This window comes from Marmota marmota, unplaced genomic scaffold (assembly GCF_001458135.2).
Source record: "Marmota marmota marmota unplaced genomic scaffold, marMar, whole genome shotgun sequence".
Classification (NCBI taxonomy): Eukaryota; Metazoa; Chordata; class Mammalia; order Rodentia; family Sciuridae; genus Marmota; species Marmota marmota.
Window position 1 is genome coordinate 12,148,451 of NW_026000005.1, and position 15,041 is coordinate 12,163,491.

At 37.3% G+C, this 15,041-nt stretch overlaps 2 long non-coding RNA genes across 4 annotated transcripts in view; one reads left to right on the plus strand and one right to left on the minus strand.

Moving 5' to 3' along the window:
- LOC125618161 overlaps nucleotides 1–15,041 on the plus strand; it is a 153,460-nt gene that overhangs the window by 109,626 nt on the left and 28,793 nt on the right. For 2 of the 3 annotated variants that reach the window (XR_007349410.1, XR_007349408.1), the window contains exon 5: nucleotides 5,147–5,276. This is a non-coding gene — a long non-coding RNA (uncharacterized LOC125618161). Of the gene's footprint in view, nucleotides 1–5,146; nucleotides 5,277–7,591; nucleotides 8,035–15,041 lie in introns of those variants that run through there. The other variant, XR_007349409.1, reaches the window with a different exon arrangement.
- LOC107138554 overlaps nucleotides 1–15,041 on the minus strand; it is a 91,232-nt gene that overhangs the window by 7,175 nt on the left and 69,016 nt on the right. The window lies entirely within an intron of this gene.

Below are 15,041 nucleotides of genomic sequence, written 5' to 3' on the forward strand. Positions count from 1 at the left end.
TATATATATATATATATATATATATATATATATATATATATATTACCTAGAGAAATTATCACCTCAATCAAGACAGTGAACATTTCCTTCAACCCCAAAGTTTTTAATGCCACTTTGTAAGCTTTCCCTATTTTTGCCTCTATCCCCAGAAAACCATTGATCTACATTCCATGAACATAGATAACTTTTTATTTTATAGGGTTTTATGTAAATAAAATAGTCTTTTTTTTTTTTTGTCTCGTTTCTTTCTCACAGCATATATATTTTCAGATTTGTTCAGATTATGGCAGGCACCAATGATTCCTTCTTTGTATTATTGAGGAGTAATCTAGTGTGTGGGCATACCATAGTTTATTGGCCTGTTGACCAATCATTCCTTAGTTTTATAAAATCATGGTATTAAGGTCACCAGGAACTTATAGTTCACTAACCTAAGAATATTATTTATACACACATAACTGAAACCAGAATACTATTTAAGGTTTTCCTTGGAGATTATTTAAAATTCTGATTCATACCTCATCCTGCCATTTGATTCTAGTGATGGGATGAACCCTGGAATTCTCCCCTTTTAACAACAGCCTCTGGTAATTCTAATCCAAATGTGAGATCTATGACACTTAGGATACTGAAGCAAATAATTTGAATTATTTGTTCAGGGTCATAGACGTTTTGGAGCAAAGGATGGGCTTAAATCTACAGTTCTTGATCCCTAAGCTCAGGGTTTCTTTCACTACATCATGTCAATACCAATAACACCAGACACATGGGAGCCTGACTGTCTGGTAACATAGATTGTTTTGTCTCCTAATGAAAAGGGAATGCCCCAGCTCTGGGATTCTGAGCTACTCTAATGTGTTTCCAGAAGGGGGCACTGATAGCAAATCCTTTCCTTTAAGCCTGTTACCCCTTCCTCTCCCTCCCTCTCTCTGGCCTTCATTTCTTCCCTCCCTTCCTCCTTCCCTTTCGCTCCCTCTCTCCCTCCCTCCCTCCATTCCTTCCTTCGTTCCTTCCTTTTGTCTCTTTTCATCTCTCTCTTTGTTACTGTTAAGTTACAAATATGAGAAGCCACAAAGGGAAGCAACCATGGTATGATAAATTATTTTACTGCAACAACAAAGAACCAAGTTCCCCCAGAGAAGTTTCTAGACTCTGTTGTACTTTAATAAATCTTGCCTATAGGTGCTGCCACTTACTGCCTTCTAGTCTTTCATTTTGTGAGTCAGCACTTTCTCACAGTGACCTTCTCAAAAATTTTGACATACATGGGGCTAAGCAGAATAGGCAAAGATACTGAAAATTTAACCAGAGTGGAAGAAACTTTGACCTTTAGGAATAACAATGACAAAAAAAAAAAGTTATTCTGGTTAATATTCTTCCCCATCTCTTTTCCTTGGGGATTTGGTGAAGAAGTTAAGAAGCCCAAGTTTGTATATTTTCCCCTGAGGTTGTCTTCCTCCAAATAGAAAAGACTGAACCCCAACTGCTACATGGTGGCTGAGCATGCTCTATGGTACAGAGAGCTAGCTAAGCATAGATATTAAGATTGCAAAGAGCAAACATAACATATCAGATGAAAGAAAAGAGGATCATGGGTCCAACTCAAGCTGTCGAAAAAACATCATTCCTCTTTGACAGTGTGGCATTTCCCAACAATGCTTTCATGAGGAATCAAGTAATCCAAATGTGTTTGCCGCCCTTGAAGATCTAGAGAAGAAGCAAGCCTTGCCTCAGTTGATGAGATAAAATTAGACAAGGAATTGAGAACTCCAAAGCTTCCTTGGGGTATGAGAAGAAAGTGCACTGAAAGGCCTTCCAGATTCCCCTTTATCAGGGATGGGCATTCCGCTGCTCTCCTTAGTAGATCCTAACAGTGAATTGCACAGACTCTTAAGTAGCCTGTGCAATCTACATTTACATTTCACATTAATTGTGGCATGAAGGGTTTTGTCTTTGAGTTACAATACTTGGTAATGAGACAGAAGATTGGTAATTAGAAGTTTGAATCTGTGTTCATCTACTTAGTGCTTGTGAGCCTCTAGGCAAGTCATTTAACCTTTATGAGCCTATTTCCTCATCTGTAAAACGGTAATGATGATAATAATATGCACACTTGTGAGTGGTTGTAGGGATTAGGGATAATATCTATAAAGTGCCTGGTCCATAAATGGTAGTTAAAGGAATGTCAAGACACGCACACATGAGGCATGTAGGTGATGGAAACTTTTCAACTTTTCCTATTGACATTAGGACTTTTCTAGGCTAATTGAACCTGGATCACCAGAATAGAGAGTGGTAGAGCCTACTGGATTAGAGAGCTTCTAGGTGTTGTGTCCTACTGCTGTGTGTCTACCTAATGCATCTACATGTCCATTATAAAGATGGAGCTTAAGTCTTTGAAGCATTTATGAGAGTCATAAAGCTAACTGGGTGGGTGTTAAATTGAGAAGGGACTCCAATGTACTTGTGAGGCTAGCTATTTAAATGTTGCTATATTTGAAACACAAGTATAGAATATACACATTTACAGAATGACAAATGATTCCCACAAGTTCAACAAGGAAATTAATCTTGTTACTTTATGGTCACACTTCTATGACAATACAATTTTATTTTGCCAAAATGTATATCTGTGTTTACACACCTATGTATGTTCTTTGATGGCTTATTTCTATATCTAACTCAAAATAAATACAGTGAAAAGTGTCTTTTTACAATCCAGTTTGTTATTTCTTGCATGTGTTATGACAGAAATGCTCTCTGTGATTTCAGTTCTCGGGTAATGAGAAGCTATGATAGACATTAACAGAAGTGGCTTCAAGTGGAAAGTTCCTCCAGATTTTCTCACCGCCTCCCTCCAAATTTGATCTGCTGCAATGTTTTTAGTTTTATTATTATAGCGTTGGGGTGGAGATGTATCATATTGAGAAATAAGAGATGAAGTGCTGGAATCTATAAACGAGTAAACAGCTGTCAAGACAAATTCAGAAGTGTTCTAATGCTTGGGGAAGGTTTAAGGAGTTCATTCTTGGCATTGTTGCCTATAATCAGTAATTAGTAACACATTGAAATGATATTTGTTAAGTTCCTACATTAGAGGAAAGGACTATTGAAATTGCATTAAGCCAGTGGGAAAACATACTGCAGTATTCACTCTATAATAAATTTCAGTTCCTGAAAGTAGGTAGTTTGCCTGAAGCCAATGTCCTGGGAATCAATAACCCCATCAGCCCAAGGAGACTTGACCCCTAGACTTAGTAGAGTGGTACAGTTGCTCAGACATCTGCCCTTGGGCACCCACCTTAGCGGAGGGAGAATATTTTTTGCTGTCTTTAAATTCAGAATAATTCAGAAATCGTCCTGCAGGTGCAGAGCTACTGTTTATCAGCCTTACAGCTGGAATCACTGCTGTCCCTGCCCTGAAGCATGTGTTGAAGCCTCTTTCCAATCAGTCAGCTCAGGTTTAATCTGGTTAATCCCACTAAGCACTGGAGTTCTTTTCCTGCCATAGCTTTTCCTGAGCCCAAGAGAAGGGAGGAATGTTCAGATTCATGAGAGGTCTGTTTTCCAGCACACTGCTGCAATATCAGAAAGATGTGGCAAAAAGGAAGCAATTTGTCTTCTTTCTTCTTTTGATAGAGGAGAAATATCTGTCGTTCCTTGCACTCAGGTGAAATTAGACTGTGTCTGTTTCTGCTGCCTTGTGTAACTCACTGTGAGGTGTGTTATGAAAGTTATTTGATGATGATAATCAGGTATATAATCATTTTTCCATTTCCAAAAGTGCTCAGTTTGGGAAGACACGGGGCCCAAAGCTTTAAATGTGTACAACCAGACACCAGTAAAACTTGTAATAGAAGGTTGACTTTGCCAATACCTGCCAAATTCTTTTTCTATAAATCAAAATATGTGTGAAAATTAATGGCAGTCTGGGTTAGGTCAGTGGCACAAGATAGAGATAAAGGGGTGGATTCATACACATTACCAAGCTAGTTAAGAGGATGTGGGGTCAGTATTAGTTTTATAAGGCTGCCATAACAAATACAAACTTGACTTAAAACAACCGGAGTTTGTTCTTTCATAGTTCTAGAGGCTAGATGTTTAAAATCAAGGTGTTAGCAAAGCCATGCTCCCTCCAAAAATCCCAGATGAGAATCCTTGCCTCTTCAGCTTCCTTCCAAGTGTTCCTTGCTTTGTGACTGAATAACTCCAGCCTTTGCCCATGTCTTCATGTGGACTCCTCCTCTATCTTCTAGGTAAAATTTCCCTCTGCCTTTTTCTTATATATACATTGTCATGGGATTTACAGACCATTCAGATAATCTGAGATGGTCTTATCTGGAAATCCTCAATTATATTTGCAAGGGCTCTTTTCCCAAGTGAGGTCACATTAGCAGATTTGTGAATAGGAGGTGGACTTTTTTTTTTTTTCCCCCCCGCTGAGGCCACTAATAAACTCATTACAGTCACTAAATGGACATGCTTGTTTGATTAAGGAGTTTGAGTAGAGATGAATCTCAATCCCTGGCCAGAACAAATGGGAAGATTGTGGTGGTAAATAACTATGGAGGCAACTTTAGAGGGGATGCTGTTTTTGTCACTAAATTTTGAACCCTGAGTTTAAGGTGGGGTATAGAGGAAGTAGATATGTGACTTCATTTTGTCTCATATCAACCTTGCCTTGAGATTTTTCAATCATCCTGTTAATGGCTATTCAATGAGCAGTCATGAAAACATATAAAATGCTACAGTTATTGTTAGTTAGTTGGGACTGAGATTATTATATCATCTTTGTAAATTTCTGCCTTAAAAATACTTCAAGATAAAGAGTATGATGTGTGAATAAAATTAATTTTTCATTTTTGTCCTTGCAACAGTTAGTTAGCATTTGAAGTATCTTGATCAGGAATATACACTCCAGGCATGATTACCAAGCCCTTTAAGTATTTCTATGGAGATTTGCACATGATGATTTGTTACTTAGCATAAGAGATGTAAAAATAATTTTTAATTAATGAAATGAGTGCAGTTTAAGTCCAAGCATCTTTGCATGAAAACTTATGGGAATCTGTCAAGTTCAGCCCGGTGCCTTTGAAGAAGCCCTTAGGTGTAGAGCTCATTTGGCCCTGTGTTTCACACTTCACAGATGCCAATTGCCTGAATGTTGCCTGTTCCAACTGTTAAACATCACAGTACCTCCCTGGAGTGAGCCTCTCGTGTCAAATGCTTGTGGGTGTTTCTGAAGACAGAGTGTGGAACTTTCTTGAACTTTCCAGGTAAGGTTGACTGAAGTTGTGTCTGCTTGCTTGCAAATATTTGAATATTGGCAGAATTTGGCTTCAGACTGATTTACATCTTAGCCTACTACCTACTGAAGAAGATATGGGCAAGCCCCAGAAGACTCATTTACCTCTAATCCCCAGAGGTCACTGATGTTTACCAAAAGCCTTGGGTATTTGTTGAAAGAAGGTATTGGCTTGAGTAAATTTACAATAGAATCCTTCTTTGAGTCCAAATCCCTGCAAAGACTGTTGGCAGTACAACCCTAGGTGTCCAAGGAAAGGGAAGGTTATCTATGGACTTAGTTGGAGGATTGAGCAGAGTGACTTTTTCATCCATAACTTGGTCTGCCTGGAACCAGGAGTTGTATAGTCACTTCACAAAATGTGGAGCTGAATGAAGGGATCAGGTCCTCTGAGAGAAGTTCCCAAATTAAAAATGCCTACAGTGGAGTATGGCACTATGTAGCTCCAGGGTTTGAGGAATATGTGTGTATGTAAGACACCTGGGTGAGGGCAGATAGATTTCTGGAACATGAACTCTCTGGAACTTTATAACTGATCAAAATTTGAAGACCAAGTCATGACTACTACTTGATATTTTCTTCTGTAAATCAATAATATTCTTGATAATTCAACTAATAGTTATTACTGGAAAAATAATAGCTTCCATTATTCCATTTGTCAGACCTGCATGATTTGAGAAAGTTATAGCAATACTTCAAGGGATTAGAAACTACAAAAAGGATCAGTTCTAGTGATTTAATGCTGTCATTGTTTCTGTATATCATTTAGTCACCACTGGGCTTATACTTCTAAAGTTTTCCATATTTTATTGCAACAAGTATAAGAAATTTATTGAAGAGAGACCAATGAAAGTATTATAAATATATATTAAAGTTCTGTAAAACATATTTTGTTTCTAAGATTAAAATGTGCATATGAAATGAAAAAATGACTTTCATAAATGAGGGAAATATGTCAGTTTTAGGGATGACTACAAAGAAAGTGAACAATTAAGGTAAGGTAAGGTACCCACTTACCGTAACTTTTAACTGTCTTGCAAATTGATTGATTGATTGATTGACTTTTGCTCTGTTTTGTGAAGGAATTAAAGACTAGGCAGAAACAGGAAATATGCTAAAGCTTTTTATTGGAATTATTTTTCTAAAGAAATTTATGTAATAACGGAAGATAATTATATGGAATTGAAAATTTGTCTAAAAGGGAAGAAGTGAGTGTCTCATAGCTACCTGAGTCTTAGCTAGATTGAAACTAAATAATGGAAGAGGTTCTTAGCCAGAAAGTTTTACTTGGATGTGAAGTCAAGGGGGAGGAAAATAAAGGAGAGGAGAGGAAACAGGGCAAAAAGAAGAGAACAAACCCAGTGAGAAGATCCAATTACTTTCTTGTTATTATGGGCTCAGAATCTTAGCAGCAGCCGCCCTGTGGAGGTCAGATGGTTCTAGTCCCTCCACCCTCTTGAGCCAGTGGTCCCCAGCCCACTGCCATGTAAGGTGGTATTCAGAGCAGAACTCCCTCCCTTTGGATTTGATGGTTCCTTCTTCTGTCCTCTGGAATATATAAAATATTTCTTCTCTCTCTTTGGCCTGACAGCCTTTCAGATGTTTAAAAACAGCTTCCATCTCCCTTCCCTGTTTTAAAATAAATAGATGACCAGGGACAGTTATGAGTCTGAGGTGTAGTCTGGCAGGAGTGTTCTGGCATGGCCTCTATCCACGCTAACAAAGTGGAATGACCTAACAACCCACAGAGGAATCTCTGAGATATATTTGTGTTCATTTCAGTTTGTTTGATCAAAAAATTTAAGAATAAAAATTCTAATGCTAGGCTGGGCGTGGTGGCGCACTCCTGTAATTCCAGTGACTTGGGAGGTGGAGGCAGGATGACTGCAAGTTTGATGCCAGCCTCAGCAACTTAGCTGTGCCCTAAACAGCTTAGTGAAACCCTTTCTCAAAATTAAAAAAATAAAAAGGGCTGGGGATGTAGCTCAGTGGTAAAGTGTGCCTGGGTTAAATCCCCAGTACCAAAACAAACAAACAAACAAACAAAAATGAATGCTATTTTCCAATGCCATTTTGTTCTCAAGTGAAAGCTGGATAAAGTCTAATGGGCATACTTTGTAATATGATTTTTAATGACTATTTTATTCATTATGAGCCTGATGTTTCACCCTGCCTTTAGGATGCAAATAAGTGAATTTAGTATAACTAAAATATCAACATAGTGGTTTGGTAATGTTTAGACTAAACAACAAGTATTTATTGAATTCTAATTTTTTTTTTTTTCAGAATCACAAAGACACAATCTAATAGAAACTTGCAATAAAATGGCAGGTGTTGAAGTTACTCAATAAGCGTTTGTACCATCCACAGTCCAGTTGTGCTAGAGCAGTGGATGGGTTGCCAAGAGACCAAAGAAGACACCCAGAGGTGGGATATGAGACATAAGCTTCAGTGAAAAGTGCTTATGTGGAAGATCCAGAGGTGATGGCTGGACAGGTGCACCTCTGTTTCACACAGTGCCTCTAGTGCTTCACCCCAAAATAGCATCTCCATCCCCCACAACACTTTGCTAGGAGGGGTGGATGAATGAGCAATTCCCTATCCATGGTGCTTTGGTCAACACCAGTTAGCACAGGGAATGGGGCTTTCTAGGCTAACAAAAGAAACTTCAGTTTAGCTTGCCTTTTCCCACTGTATGACCAGCATCCCAAGGACCTTGGGTTGCACAGGAGCAATCCCTAAAAAACAAATGCCAAATGTCTTCTTTGATANAGAGAAAGCAGCTTTGATGTGCATGGGAGAAAGCAGCTTGCTGCAGATAACACTAACTTGCCCTAATTCCCAGCATACCTGGGAGAAAGCCAGTGTCCTTCAAGATAACGTGTGTCTGGACATTTCAGCCGGGATGACTCACTCTGATTGTTCTCTAGGTTCTTGGGAGTAGGGAGGGCACTTCAGGGATGCAGTAACATCCTGTCCTCCTTTTCTCCAAGGATGACAGAACACCATTTGGGACATCTGCTTGTGTTTTCTGTAACTCACTGTTAGGATACCTTAATATAGACAATGACTTCATATCTGTGTACAGTATTGGTGGACAATATGAGCTGCTTACGCTTTGGAGGACCCCCACTAGGAATGCACTGTGGGAGTGGTTATGTGATCTCTATTGGCAATGATAAAGGTGGTTTTGCAGAGAATATTGCCCAAGTATTCCTGTTTTTGTGCATACTGGTGTAAGGACCTCACAGCCCCATGCCTGACAGCCATCAGAATGGAACTCTGGACTTTTGACTAAACCAGTAGATTCAGATTTGGAAGATTTTAGTCTTTCATTCATGGACTCATCAGAGCTCCTCAAGGGATAGAGATCTGGAACATCGTCAAGCTTACACAAGAGTTTCTATGACAGCTTCTATGGTGCCTTCCTTGTATGTGTGGCAGAATTCCATCTGAGACTTACTCACATGGTGTCACCACAACTGGTAGCAAGGGTATGGGAGAAAAGACCTAAGCCTCTCACCTCCCTCTAGTTATTGAAGATGTATAGGTTGAATTAGTGCTTAAAACTACCATTCCTTGGGGCTGGGATTGTGGCTCAGAGGTAGAGCACTCACCTAGCACGTGCAAGGCACTGGGTTCGATCCTCAGCACCACATAAAAATAAATAAAATAAAATAATGGTATTCTGCCCAACTACAACTAAGAAAAAATTAAAAAAAAAAAAAAAAACACCTACCAATCCTTGAGTTTGGGCTGAAGTAGGACGTGCTTCAGTAAATGTGATGTTAATGTACATGACAAGACATGCTTGAGATATGCTTGCTCAGTGAGACTCACCCTTTCTATCTTCACTAAGACCCCTACAGAAGCATGTTCTGGGTAGCCCTCTGGGCCCAGAAAGATGAGAAACAGATGGAGCATACCTGGACCTACCTGCTGCTCAGAGTCTTATGTTACACAGCAATGGCTGACTGGTATATATGCTACCAATATTTACTCACCAAACCTGATGACAATGAATGCTGAAACAGACTAGGTACCAGTGACTTTAATAAATAATAAATAATGCTTTTTAAAATTCTTATAATGAATTTGGAAGGTAGGCATTACTTTCCCCACTATATATATAAAGCAGTCAGAGCTAAGGGAGAAAAACAACTTGACCTAAGTCACACAATTAGGAAGCACAGGACTGGAGTTAGCACCAATGCAGATTGTGAAGTCCATCTCCTTTGACTTCTACCACATTGCTCACTCTTCCTGATTTGCTTAGAGTGAGCTGAATCTTAGCTAAAGCAGTATCCATGCACACAGCAAGAAAGAAAAACACTGAATCCCACGATCCCAGTAAGGGTCATTTATGTGCACATTTGCCTGTTTGACACATTCAATGAGCACCTATTATATGTCAGTACATTATGGTATGTCCTGGGGATTTAGTGGTAAGCTTGATAGATACTGTTCCTGTCCTTGTAGGGCTTACATCTTATTATGGCTGTGATATATATATATATATATATATATATATATATATATATATATATACACACACACACACACACACACACACATATGTGTATATATATATATATATATATATATATATATATATGCGCTTCAGATTTTGTTTGTGGTAATAAAATCTTACCCTGTGAATATAAACAATAGCCTTAGACAAAGGAAATGATCTGTCTTTGCATGACTTTTAATGTGGTGACCACTAACTAATTGAACACAAAGAACAGCTACTTTCATAAATGCATTCAACTGCTAAGTAGATCTGAATTGTTCCTCCGTAGAGTGCGCCAGTGTATCTCAGGTCAAAGAGTTTAGGATGAATGAAATTATTCCCACTCTTCTACAGGGAAACAAAAAAGCAATGGGATATTATAATTCTTGTTAATAAACATTATTAAACCCAGGCCATCTCTGAATTTTAGAATAAAAATAATTAATCTACTGAAAGAATGGTAAACCAGGAAAGATTAAAAATTATAATTAAAGAATGGGAATGACATTTGGTATCAGAGGCATCTCAGCAGACTATCTGAGCAACACACCAAACAAAGTGAATTATATCTACCATAATAACAGTGTTTACTCTAATACAATGGCATACTAGAGATCTAATTGCAACCTGTCAAGGATTTTTTAAAAAGCATGGTTATAGTGTAAAAATAAGGAAGAATAGATATGATCTGTATTTATAAAAGAACACAGCAATGCTACTATATGGTTCAATTTTCAGATATCAGGATTTAATATAATAAGAAAAGACAGAGAAAATGAAAATTGGGGAGACTTTTGAATAGGTGCTTTAAGAAGGGATTTGCAACCAAATGGAAACAGGCTGATTTTGATTACATTTTAATATGAGATAAAGTAAAGATGGAGTGAATCCAAAGTAAAACACAATTATAAGTTTCTTCATAATCCCTGGAAAAATATTAAAGATTTGATTCCGGAATTGTATTAGTAGGTCCATACAACTTTTACTATTTGAAACTACGCTCTGTACATGTAAGCATCATCAGAAAACAGATAAAAATATATTCATAAGTCCAAATAATCATGAAGGCATTTAATAAGATACCTGGGATTTAAAGTTTTGCCTTCCTCTTTCTGAAATAGAAAACAAGGCAGCGGAGCACAACAGACACTAGTATGGCAATATGTAAATCAATGGATGTGTAACTGATGTGATTCTGCAATCTGTGTATGGGGTGAAGGTGGGAGTTCATAACCCACTTGAATCAAAGTGTGGAATACGATATGTCAAGAAATTTGTAATGTTTTGAACAACCCACAATAAAAAATTTTAAAAAAATAAATAAATAAAACTTATAATAGAAAGTAATCATGTAAACACAAGTGGGAGTGAGGAGACAGAATGATCAGAATTCATTTCTAAACAGAAAAAAATATTGAGTGAAAAGTACTTTCTATAGTAAAAAATCATCATCACATCATGCGTTGCACATGATTTCTTCCTACAGTGCCTTTTACATATGAGAAACTTGATGAGCTGGGCACCATGGAACATGCCTGTAATCCCAGCAGCTCAGGAGGCTGAGGCAGGAGGATCACAAGTTCAAGCAATTTAGCAAGGTCCTAAACAACCTAGCAAGGCCCTGTCTCTAAATAAAACATAAAAAGGGCTGGGGATGTGGCTCAGTTGTTAATTACCTCTGAGTTCAAGCACTGGTCCCCAAAACCAACCAACCAGCCAAACAAACAAACAAACAAACAAAAAACCCCTTGATGAGTGACAAGCATCTTGTGCTAGCTGCTAGGGGAAATGTTTCTTTATGGGTTATATGTTGCAGAGAGAGAGAAAAAGAGGGAGAGACTGAGAGATCAAAAGTGAGAGAGAGAAGGAGAAAAAGATCAAACTAGTACATTATAAGATATTTTTCTCCCCCAAAGTAGATCAGATATTTTTCCAATGAAATTAAAAACTAAAAAACAGAAGACATGTAGGTAGGAAAATATAAGTAAAAATTTTATTCCTAGAGGAATGTCATCTTTGAAGAAATTGCATGAGTCTTATCCATCTCAGAGTACTTTTCTGGAATATGTAATTAGATAATATTGTTATTGATTTCTATTTCATTAGGGATAAAGACATGATACTTTATTATGTTATTTTCCTGAATTTATTATTAAAGATGTTGACATTTGAGGTGATTAGAGTACTAGAAGATATAGATATTGCTATGAATTGATTATGTTTTAGAAGAATGTTTATTTTATTTCTGATTATAATGGTATTTTGTAAGGAATTTGTATAATGTAAGCAATTTGAAAAATAAGAATCGTACAAAGAAAAAATTGACAAACCTACAATCCTGCCATACAGGTTATAGACATTATTGCTTTTGTACATTTTCTTCCAGTAATTTTACCGCTCTCTTTTGAAAATATACACATTTTATACATGAAACTTTGTGTCCTACCCCCATCAACATTTTCCTATATGATTGAAATTCTCAATAAACACCATTTTAATTGCTCTGTAATATTCCTGTACATCCATGGCTGTATTTTTAGTGTTCTGTTTATTTACATATTTATTTTTTTGTGACTTTCAATGACATCAGGATGAACGTGACATAATGGTAGACACCAGCTAACTGCCAATCTCATTCAATTTTCCTTCTGGGCATAGAGATGAGCAAATTTCTCAACCTCCCTCGCAGCTCTCTGTGAACACAAGAATGAATTCTTTTGAAAGGAATGTGGGCAGAGGTGATGAGATGGGTGGAGTACAGTGCTTCAAGGGCTGGGCCAGAGACACCTCTGACCTGATAAGTCTCTCTTGCCTTCTCTGCTGCTGGCCTGAAGACGCAGGGTAAGCTTAGAAGACATTTGTAAAAGATAGCAGAGCACCTTTCACACAATTTCAAAAGGAATCCTGGAGCAGAATATCCCTAATTCCACTGCCTCTAAATGTTTAGATGAACTCTACTATGTTGAGCTACCAAGGTTGGGGGCTCATTCCTCTAGTACTAGCATAATAGGAACAGTGACATCTGAAAGGTGGTACTTCTACTCTCTAATCAAAACCTAAGCTATGTGGAAACCACACTGTGTAGTAAGGAAACTAATATCAGAGGATGAGAAGATAGAAACCCATGTAACACAGCAGTAAAATATACCTAATACTGTCACTAGAGATTGCCTGGAGGCAGATCAGGCACTTAGAGAGCCTGTGGCTTCAGGGAAAGAATGGAAAACAGAATTTTGTGATCCATATTGATTGTTACTGGATTCTATGAGGAGCGTATGAGAAGGAAAAAAATAAGTCTAGACATAGATGGCTGGCTTTCAAGTAGAAATTAAAAGAAATATATACAGGAAGAAATTTATGGCATCAACGACTTTGAAAGTTTTTTTAAAAAGGAAATGAAATGATGGAAAATGTCTTTCAGTGAATGCCCTCTGCTAAAATCAAATCAAGAGCATAACCTTTTCTCAAACTGAATGACTTCAAGGATGCTAGCACTAAACTGTGTGTACGTGGATGATGCGTAAGGGTGAGGAGGGAAGGGAAAAAAATCAGGACTGATAATTACGTTTAAGGAGGAAACTGGTTGGGGTTCCTGGCTTGTGGAACTGAGTAGAAGCTACTGGATTAGAAGCCTACTAGGCAAAAGCATATTTCCCAAAATATCATGAGCCTGGACTGAAAGCCTTTGACCATTCAAGTCTCAGAATCATCCCTGAGCCCCCAAACTTGACGCCAAATGGTCAGAGAAGCTCTTACCAAAAGCCAGAATAAGGGTTAAGGAATGGCACTTACTTCCTTAAGCATTGTCTTTTTTTTTCTGTTTCCACATTTTTTATTGTTGCATTACAGTTATACATAATGATGGGATTTTGTTGTGATATATTTACATATACACACAGTGTAATGATATAATTTGGCCCATATCACTTCCCAGCACTTCTTCCCTCACCTCTTCCCACCACTTAAAGCCTTTTCTGTACTCTACTAATCTCCTTTGGATTTTCATGAGATCCCTGCCCTGACCCTCACCTTTCTTTTCCCTTTTCTTCTCTAACTTCCCCATATAAGAGAAAACGTACAACCTTCTGAGTTTGGCTTATTTTGCTTAATATAATGGTCTCTAGTTTCATACATTTTTTTTTTTTGCAAATGACATAATTTCATTTTCCTTTTTGACTGAATATACTCCCTTGTGTATATAGACCACATTTTCTTTATCCATTCATCTATTAATGGACATCTAGGCTGGTTATGTAGTTTGGCTATTGTTAATTGTGCTGCAATAAACATGGGTATATATGTATCACTATAGTATGCTGACTTTAATTCTTTAAAAAAAAAATACCAAAGAGTGGTATAGCTGGGTCTTATGGTGGTTCCATCCTAAGCAGTGTCTTTAGAATTCTTTTCCAGGGTGAGTGCTACAGATGAGTGTTCACAATCTTTCCTATTATGAATGGGAAGATTTTTTTCCCCTTTTTGGTATTTATTAAGAATACTGTTTGGCAGTAAAAAAGGAATGAGGCACTAAATTCAACATGGAAGAACTTTGAAAACATGCTGAGTGAAAGAAGTCAGACACCAAAGACACATAGTGTATGATTCCATTTTTATGAAATATCCAATCAAAGCACAGTTTCGGAGGCAGGAAGTGGATTAATAGTTGCCAGGCACTGGGCTGGGAGTGAGAAATGATTACAAATGGGCATGAGGGACCATTTGAGGGTGCTGGAAATGTTCTAATGCTGTAATTTATATTAAAAAAAATCATTGAATCATATAAATAAAACAAGTAATTTTATGACATCTCAAAAATATTTTTTTAAAAAAATCAGTGCTGGTAAACATGGAGGAAAACAAGCACTTGAACACACAATAAGTGAAATTTGGCATAATGTTTTGGAGACATTTAGAAACATGTATTCAAATTTCAAATGTTTATATGCTTTGACCTAGTAGCTCCATGTATAGAAATTTATTCTAAGGAAATAATTGGATTCATGCTACAAATTTATTCCTTGCAAAGTCATTCACAATATTAATAATTGAAATGTCTATCAAGCAACAATTAGTTAAGTACATTTGGATATATTTGAACATTGAAATGGCCTACAAGTATGGTCTTTCCATGAAAATTTTGAAAGCCTTTGACAGTATATGTGGAAAACTATCTAACAACAACAGAAACATAATTATAGTGTGGAATTTATGGTATGGAAACAT